This window comes from Microcebus murinus, chromosome 6 (assembly GCF_040939455.1).
Source record: "Microcebus murinus isolate Inina chromosome 6, M.murinus_Inina_mat1.0, whole genome shotgun sequence".
NCBI lineage: Eukaryota > Metazoa > Chordata > Mammalia > Primates > Cheirogaleidae > Microcebus > Microcebus murinus.
Window position 1 is genome coordinate 100775660 of NC_134109.1, and position 9104 is coordinate 100784763.

A 9104-nucleotide genomic window follows, 5' to 3' on the forward strand; every position below is an offset into this window, starting at 1 on the left:
TGCTGACGTTCTGGGGATTGCTGGCAACACACTCCCACCCAGCCTCCTCATTCCTTCATCACTTCGCCCTTAAAGGCATAGAGAATATTAATGCATTTATAATCATTGTTCTTAAGCAAGCTGTTGCAGACATCACGACTCCTTTTTTTGGTCAAATAATTGCGGGTGTGCACTGAAGTAATATATGATAAAGTTGAGTAACAGGTAAATCTCCTTTTTTGAAGTTTTTGTAGGGATCCTGCAACAAGGTTCTGTTGAAAGTGCCTCTTCCTAATATGTTTTAGGGAAAGCTTGTACCCTGTTTTTGGACCTATCGACTTTGTCCTTACCCAGGCAACTGTTTGTGGGATTAAGGTCAGGGGAGATTCCAATTAAATTGCATCTTTAGTTATGACTTCTGCCCTCTGGCTCAGTCAAGACAAATTCCAAACACATTTCCCAAGAGCAACATGACACACTCACCTATTTTTTTCCAAATCACCTCTTTTGGAGTTGCAAGTCAATAACAGGAAGTGATCATTTATTATAAGCACGAAGTAGGTGTACAGAGCATGTTTCCACAGAAAAATTTAAACTTCAGAGGTCTTTTCTCAAAAATTTGAAATACTTCAATGAGTGGAATAACTAGCACACCACTGACTGTATGTAAAAGCCATGTGGGCACTCATTACATTAGTTATCTATTTCCCCAGGTAGACTGGGAACCTCAGTCTAGAACAAAGGTAACAGTGATTCAACCAGTGCCTTAGCACATGATCTGGCCCATAAATAATGGGTACTAAATATCTATTGAATTAATGAATGAATAAATCTATCCACATCTATTCCTAAAACTATTCCTTAGACTCCACATCCATAGACCTCACTTTAGTATTAATAACAGCCATAACATGACCTAATCTATGGATATACCCATATATTAGAAGTCCTTATTCTGTGAGTGTGGTAATAATTTTTAATATGACTATTAATAACAAACATATCACTATGGAGATATATTTTGTTACATAGCTACTTTTATTAAATATAAAAGATCAAGCCAAAAATAATGAATGTTTTTATTGTTTCCCTTAGAAAAGGACCCCATGGTCATGTTTGTATCCTCAGTTGTTCCATGACACATGGCAAGCACGTTGTCCATTCCCTAATCCCAACAAGGAACATTTAATATCTGTGAATTCCAGCTGAACTGTAATGCACAACTGCAGGCAACAAACTTTTGAGCCAGGCAGGCCACAGTGCAGGCAGACCTGGTGGACAGGGCTGTAAGGATTTGCAGCTGTTGTGGCTGGGGTCTGCCAGATGGTTCCCATAGCACCAATCCAACTGTGAGAATCTCACTGAGAAACTGGAATGTTCACAAAATATGCTGTAAACACCAAGTAAAGTAAACAGATGGCCAGCTGATTGTCAGAATTGCCCAAACCCAAGCTCTGTCCCTCTTAATTGATCTTTTGACAGGATATTTATTTTAAAATACACTTACAGAATAATCCTAGATATGTCTCCATGCATATATGCATTTTTTTAAATGTTGAGAAAGCTTGATACCAAACAGTATAGTTACTACTGGGAGAAACTGGGGTTGGAGGGAGTAGCAAAAGAGAGCTTTGATTTATTATAGTATTTGCTTAGTATTTGAGTATATGTGCACATGTATTCACATATTATTTATTTGATCAAAATAATTATAAAAGCAACTATATTTGTGTGATTCCCCTGCTCTAAATCCTTCAATAGCTCCCCACTGCCTTCAAGGTGAAGTTCAAGTTGTGGTTTGAATGTATAGTTCCAGCTATGCAGGAAGCTGAAGAAGGAGGATCGCTTGAAGCCAGGAGTTCAAGACCAGCATGGGCAACATAGCAAGATCTTGTTTCTAAAAAATAAAAAGTTCAAGGTGTGCAGACTAGAGGAGGTCTGGCTCTGGACTCTGCTCTGTGTGGGACTCATGTGCTCCAGCTGTACCAGCTGCTTGAAGGGCTCCACATACCCCATGATATCTCAGTCCTCTGGGCTTTTATGTATGCTTTTCCCTCCACTGGACCCAGTAGAGTAAATACTATAATATTTTACCCCCAGGAGCTACAGATGTGTAAAAAAGTGAAAGAGAAAACACTTAATTTTTCAGACTAATACTAATTCTTGGAATACTATCCCTTTAAAGCTTTTCAGGGTACAAATGACCGCAGTGTTATATGCCAAATTATGCTGACACTCAAGATTGAAAATGAATGCTGTTTCCTCACTGCCAGACCACTGCACTGTCAAATGCCTACTGTGCTGGATTATGGGAATCAGACAGAGCGGGTATTCTGGAACTGCCTGAGAAAGATGCTGACATGGCTGTTCTAAAGCTTGTTCCCTAAAGGCCTTAACAAATAGAAGTTATATACAGTTATTTGTAATTAATAATTTATTAGTTGTCATCTGGGACTTAAGAAACCTGAGTTTCATCCTTGGGCAAAACATTTCCTCTTTCTAGGTCTGGTTTCCTTCTCTGTACAATGAGGCCAAGGTTGAACTAAATAATCTCTTAGTTCTTTCCAACTCTAAGATTTTATATTCTATAAATTTATGAGAAATATATTAAAGAATCTTTACAACAGCCTTTCCTTAAAGCTGCTCTTCTCTGATAATACTTCCCCTCCTTCTTGCTTCCAACCAAACTTAAAAAAAGCAGACTGCAAACAAAAATGCCTATTTAATGGAAATGATATTTTAATTTCTTGGAAAAGTTAATGTTTGCTCATTATAAACTTTTTAAAATAAAAGTTCCTGAGGAAAGGTACCACATCTTTTGTATCATCTGCCAACCTAGCATCTCATTAATGCTTCAACAATGTAAGAGATTAAATTACAATGGATAATCTACCTTCTGGGAGAAGAGGAGTAATAACAAGTCCTGGAAAACAAGAGCTGCACTGTTTTACTACAATAGATAGTTTCTATTTGTAGGGTTCTAGAAAACTTTATGAAACTTAAGAGGTAAAAATGACAGTGATTAGCAAAGCATGGTGGTGCGTACCTATAGTCCTAACTACTCAAGAAGCTGAGGCAGGAGGATCACTTTGGACCCAGGAGGTCAAAGCTGCAGTAAGCTATGATGGTGCCTGTGAATGAATAGTCACTGTACTCCAGCCCGGGCAACATAACAAGGCTGTCTTAAAAAAAAAAAAAAAAGACAGTGATATTAAGTAGTAACTAAAATCTTTTTGAAATTGTCTAGCATAGTACCTGCATATAATGAACACTCAATTAACATGTGCTCCCATTTCTTCATTTTTGAGCACCAAAGCCTAACACATTAAATTCTCTAATCAACAATAACAATAGGCTGGGCGCTGTAACTCACGCCTGTCATCCTAGCACTCTGGGAGGCCAAGGTGGGAGGATCATTCAAGGTCAGGAGTTCGAAAATGAGCAAGAGTGAGACCCCGCCCTGTCTCTACTAAAAATAGAAAGAAATTAATTAAGAAAGAAATTAATTGGCCAACCAACTAAAAATATATAGAAAAAATTAGCCAGGTATGGTGGCGCATGCCTATAGTCCCAGCTACTCGGGAGGCTGAGGCAAGAGAATGCCGTGAGCCCAGGAGGTTGCTGTGAGCTGGGCTGATGCCACGGCACTCTAGCCCGGGCAACAGAGTGAGACTCTGTCTCAAAAACAACAACAACAACAAAAACAATAAAAATATGTGCAAATAGAGGCAGGGTAATAGACTGGTTAAGCCCACAGTCAGACTATTGGAGCATGAATTCCAGCTCCATCACTTATTAGCTATTTAAAATTTTGGAAAAATGAGGATCAATAACAGTACCTGCTTTACAGGGTTATTGTAAAGATAAAATGAGATAGTTCAGGTCAAGACCTTATACATGTGGCTAGCACTCAATAAATGTTAGCTAATAATAATGGTATTGAGAACCCACTGTGTTCCAGGCACTGTGCTAGGTATGTTAAATATATTGTTTTTGTTCCTTATGACAACCCTTGAAAAAAGTAGGTACAATTTTCATTTCATGGATATGAAAACAGATTCAGAGGGGTTAAGTAACCAGCCTAGGCATACAGTCAGTAGCAGGGCCAGGGCTCATGCAAGGTTTGTTGACTCTAAGACTCTGCCTCTCAAACTTGTATATTTTCACCTTGAAATTTATTTATTTTATTTTATTTTTTTTTTAGCCCTGAAGTTTCAGGAAAAAAATTTATTGATAAATATAAAGAAAAATGGGGAAATAGGTTATACTGACTTAAATACAAAGTATAAAAACATCCTTTAGGCAGCTATTCTCAAGAACTCAATTTTATGCTCCAGAAACATTTCTTTTGTTCCCCAAACCAAATGACAAGCACAATCCTTTTTTTTTCCAATAAAATCTACTCTGGTCTTCAGATTCTAATCCTGGTGTTGTCATTAGCTAGCTGTTGCTGGACCCCTGTTTTATCATCTCTAAAATGAAATTCTGAGTTACCTAGATCCTTTCCTATTCTAAAATTCTTTTCCTCCTGTTGGTCTAAAGGCATCTCCAACAGTAAGGAGGTTCCTCAAAAAACGACATGTAGAACTACCATATGATCCAGCAATCCCACCACTGGGCATTCATCCAAAGAAAAGGAAATCAACGTATCGAAGGGATATCTGTACCCCCATGTTCATTGCAGCACTAAGATATGAAATCAACCTGTGTCCAACAATAGATGAGTTAGTAAAGAAAATGTGGTATATCTACACAATGGAATACTATTCAGCCATAAAAAGAATGAAATCCTGTCATTCAAAGCAACATCAGTGGAACTGGAGGACATTATGTTAAGTAGAATAAGCCGGGAACGGGAAGTTAAACACTGCATGTTCTCACTCATATGTGGAATGTTGATCTCATAGAAGTAAAAAGCAGAACAGAGGTTACTAGAGGATGGAAAGGGTAGGGGCTTGGGCAGACAGGGAGAGATTTGTTAAAGGATACATAATTACAGCTAGATAGATAGGAGGAATAAGTTCTAGTGTTCTATAGCACTGTAGGATGACTATAGTTAACAATAATTTATATTTTCGAATAGCTAGAAGAGAGAATATTGAATGTTCCCAACACAACAAAATGATAAATGTTTGAGATGATAGATATGCTAACTACCCTAACTGATCACTACACATTGTAAGTATTGAAACATCACTATGTACCCCATAAATATGTACCATTATGTGTCATTAAAAATTAATAAATAAAGGCATCTCTACAAGCTGTTGTTGCCATCCAGACAGAGGAGAAAATATTGTTGCTGGCCCAAAGAAGAGATTATAGTAGTATTAGACTATGGTGATGTATTAGTCAGGGTTCTCCAGACAGATAGAACCATTAGGATGTATATATTTGTAGAGAGATTTACTATGGGAATTAGTTTGTGTCATTATGGAGGCTTAAGTCCCAAAATCTGCAGTCAGCAAGCTGGAGTCCTAGGGTAGCAAATGGTACAGTTCCACTGAAAGGCCTGCATGCTTGAGACCCAGGAAGAGCTGATGTTTCCGTTCAAGCCGGAAGGCAGGGAAACAAACAAACAAACAAAACCCAACAAAACAAAACAAAACCAAAAAAACCCCAAGGTAGTCGGGAAGGAGTTCCCTCTTACTCAGCCTTTTTGTTCCATTCAGGCTTTCAGTTGACAGAATGAGGCTCCCCCTTGTTAGGAGGGCCATCTGTTTCACTAAGTCTACCAATTCAAATGTTAATCTCATCCGGAAACACCCTCCCCCACACACCCAGAATGTTTGACCAAATATCTGGGCACCCTATGGCCCAGTCATTGACACATAATATTAACCAGTTTATATAGCTACCCTTTATTGAGTGTCTACTATGTGCCAGGCACTTCCCCGAATATTTTCTATATGTACTATTCTGTAAGGCAGATTTTACCCATGTTTTTAAACTGAAAAATCAGTCTGAAAAATTTCAGTTGCTTGTCCTGACTCACTCAACTAGTAACTAACAACAGAATTTGGTTTTTAGTCTGACACGAAGCATGTTTTTTTCAGCAATGACAAGAACCAAAATAGAAGGGTTTTGCATAAGGAGGCAATGTGTTTGCAAATCCATCCTTTCATCCAGAGCATAGAGTAGGCTGTGTTCCACCTTCCTGGGAGGACTCCAGACTGCCAACATGTAGCTCAGATTCACATGCATCTCTTTAGCTAGTAGAAACTATAAATGCTGTAGCACAAAGATTATTTGAGCCCAGGCACAGTGTCTCAAGCCTATAATCCCAGTACTTTGGGAGGCCAAGGTGGGAGAAGCACTTGAAGCCTGGAGTTCGAGACCAGCCTGGGCAACATAGTGAGACCCCTCTCTACAAAAAATTCTTAAAAAATAGCTGGGTATGGTGGCATGTGCCTGTAGTCCTAGCTACTTGGGAGGCTGAGGCAACAGGATCTGAGCCTAGGAGTTTGAGGCTACAATGAGCAATGATTGTGTCACTGTACTCCAGCCTGGGTGAAGAGAAAGACCCTAAAAAATATATATATTATTTGATGTTGTGTGATAAAATGCAGTGTCCCATATCCAGAGATTCTGATTCAATGTCTGGAGTAAGCCCAGGAATCTACTCCAGGTGATTCTGGTTTAGATGAGAAATGCTACTCAATCACACTGGATTGTGGTTTCTATAGGGGCCTGAACAGAGTGGGTCATATGGTTTCCTGAGGTCTACCTGGGATGTGCATCATTCAGTTTCTCAAAGAATGGGCTGCTGACTTGAAGATGGCATTTCTATACCTGAAGTTTATCCTCCAGTCCCAGGATAGGATTGAGGCTCCCTGGATGGGAAATTGCACTGTATGATGGGCCTTGCATTCTTACCACAAGATTTCATATGTATGAAAAGTATTTCGCGAAGTCCTAAGTATACCAGTCATGCCAATTATGATGATCAACTTCCACAGCCCCCTACTCAGCACTGGGCTGCTTTTTATGCAGGGTGAAATTGCTGGACTGGTGTGGGTGTTGACTCATAGTCTGGTCAAGGACTAGAGGTGGTCTGGCACAAAAGGTTCTGTCTAGCAAGGACAATAGTAATTGACTAAACAATCAGATAGGTTCCACCCAGAATGTGGGGTGGCAGACCTGAGTCCATTAATCCATAGGTAGTAAGAGATCAAAACTGCTAAGCAGAGAAAAGTACACATGCCATCAGGGAAACTATGGGGAACAGAAGGGTAGAGGAGAGATAGGGTAAGCAGTCAAACCTCAGACTGCCTTGTTCCAAATAGCTTTCCAGTCCTTGCCTACTCATACTCCTACAATACCAACCTTCGTTCTTAAAGGTGTTCAACTCATGTTCTTTGCAACCAAGAGCCTAACTTGACATATCAAGATGCTTGTTTCACCACTGTGAAGGTCTGAAGGACCTTCTTTGTGATTTCTTCTAGCATTCAAGAGACACTCCCTTTGCCCAGGCTGTTACCTTGTTGAGGGGATGGAGGGGCAGAAAGTTCCTTAAGGTGTTGCAAATGAAGCCCAGCCTTTCCTGGGTCACAACCCTGGCAGTGAGCTATGCTCTCAGTGAGGTTTTCCCTACTCCCTGTCCAGTGTCTGAGTGGGTACTTTCTTAGATCCCCTGCAGCAATGTCACCCATGAGTTCCCAGAGGAAAATGACCTTCATTTTCTCTGAATTCCCTAACATGAGCACAGTGCCCAGAGAGGAGTAAGTGCTCAATTCATACCAACTGCAAAACAACAAAGCACTTTCACATAGTCTCCCACTGATTCTCAAAGCTATTTTTGGAGTGTTTTGTGATAACCCCAGTTCTCTCGCTTCCTAAGCAAAAATCTCTTAAATCATTTTCTCCCACCCCAACAGCTGATGTAGTTCAGATCATAACATTTCTAACCTCCCAACTGATCTTCCTGCCTAGGTTTCATTCCCAGTCTACCTTCCACACCACTACCAAAGTTAACCTTCCCAAATGTAACTCTGGTTGTGACACACACCAATTAAGTCTAGTGCACACAAGACAAAGGCCCAAACTCTTTTGGTTTCCAAAGCCCTCCATGATCTGGCCTCAGCCTGCTCCTCCAGTCTCATCTCCATCATTGTATTCTATTCATATCAATTCTCGCAGTTTCTTCAAAACACTGCTCTTCCCCCGTCCCCATGTTTGATATGCCATTTGTTTATCTTTCTCGATCCACTGTTAGCTTCTCCCCGGCCAGCTATATGTGTAATACATACATAATAAAACTAGTTCATACATATAAGAGTATGTATAACAAATTTATGGTTTAAAGAATAATAAAAGAGCAATCATACTTCAGTTAGAGAACCAGACTACCAAATGCCCTGTAAAGTAGTGTTGTTTTAGGCCTCTGAGCCTCTGCACATGCTAGAATGCCCTCCCAGGCCTTGGTTTGCATAGTGAAGTCATCCTTTGGAACCTCAGATTCAGTTTCCCTCCTCTGGGAAGCCTCCACTGTCACCCCTGAGGGATACTTAATGCTTCCATTATCCCTCCATTATGGCATTAATAACTGTATTATATTTGGTTACATGTTTGTTTCCCCAGTAGATTGAAGTTGCCAAGTATTATTTAATCTCTGAAGCTCTAGCAACCAGCATAAAAGCTGGTCATACAGCAAGTGCTCCACAAATACCATATTCATACAACTTAGTTTGCCTGGAGAGTCCTGATTTATTTCTGTTGTCCTGGAATAATTATTGTAAGTGCTTTCTTTTACTATCAGAAGTGTCCTAATTTAGATTACCAATTATATGAACACTCAATAAATGTTGCTGAATGAATAAATGAATTAATGAAGAAAGATTTTAATGGACAGAATCTAGCCAGGAAAAACCAATATGTAAAGATTCTCAAATACAAATTCCACAGCTGGCCACTGCACCTCCTCCTCTGGAAGTGCTTGACTCTTCTGGAGACAGAAAAGATGAGTTTGTACAGACCAGATACTCAATAACCTTTACTGCACAAATAACTTGAAAAATGTTAGCATATTCCTTCTTCAAGAAAACTTAGGTGTAAATTTATAGTATAGATAGCTGATAGAGAAATTTATAAAGCTGACTTCTTATTGAAAATCAGAAATGTAGATC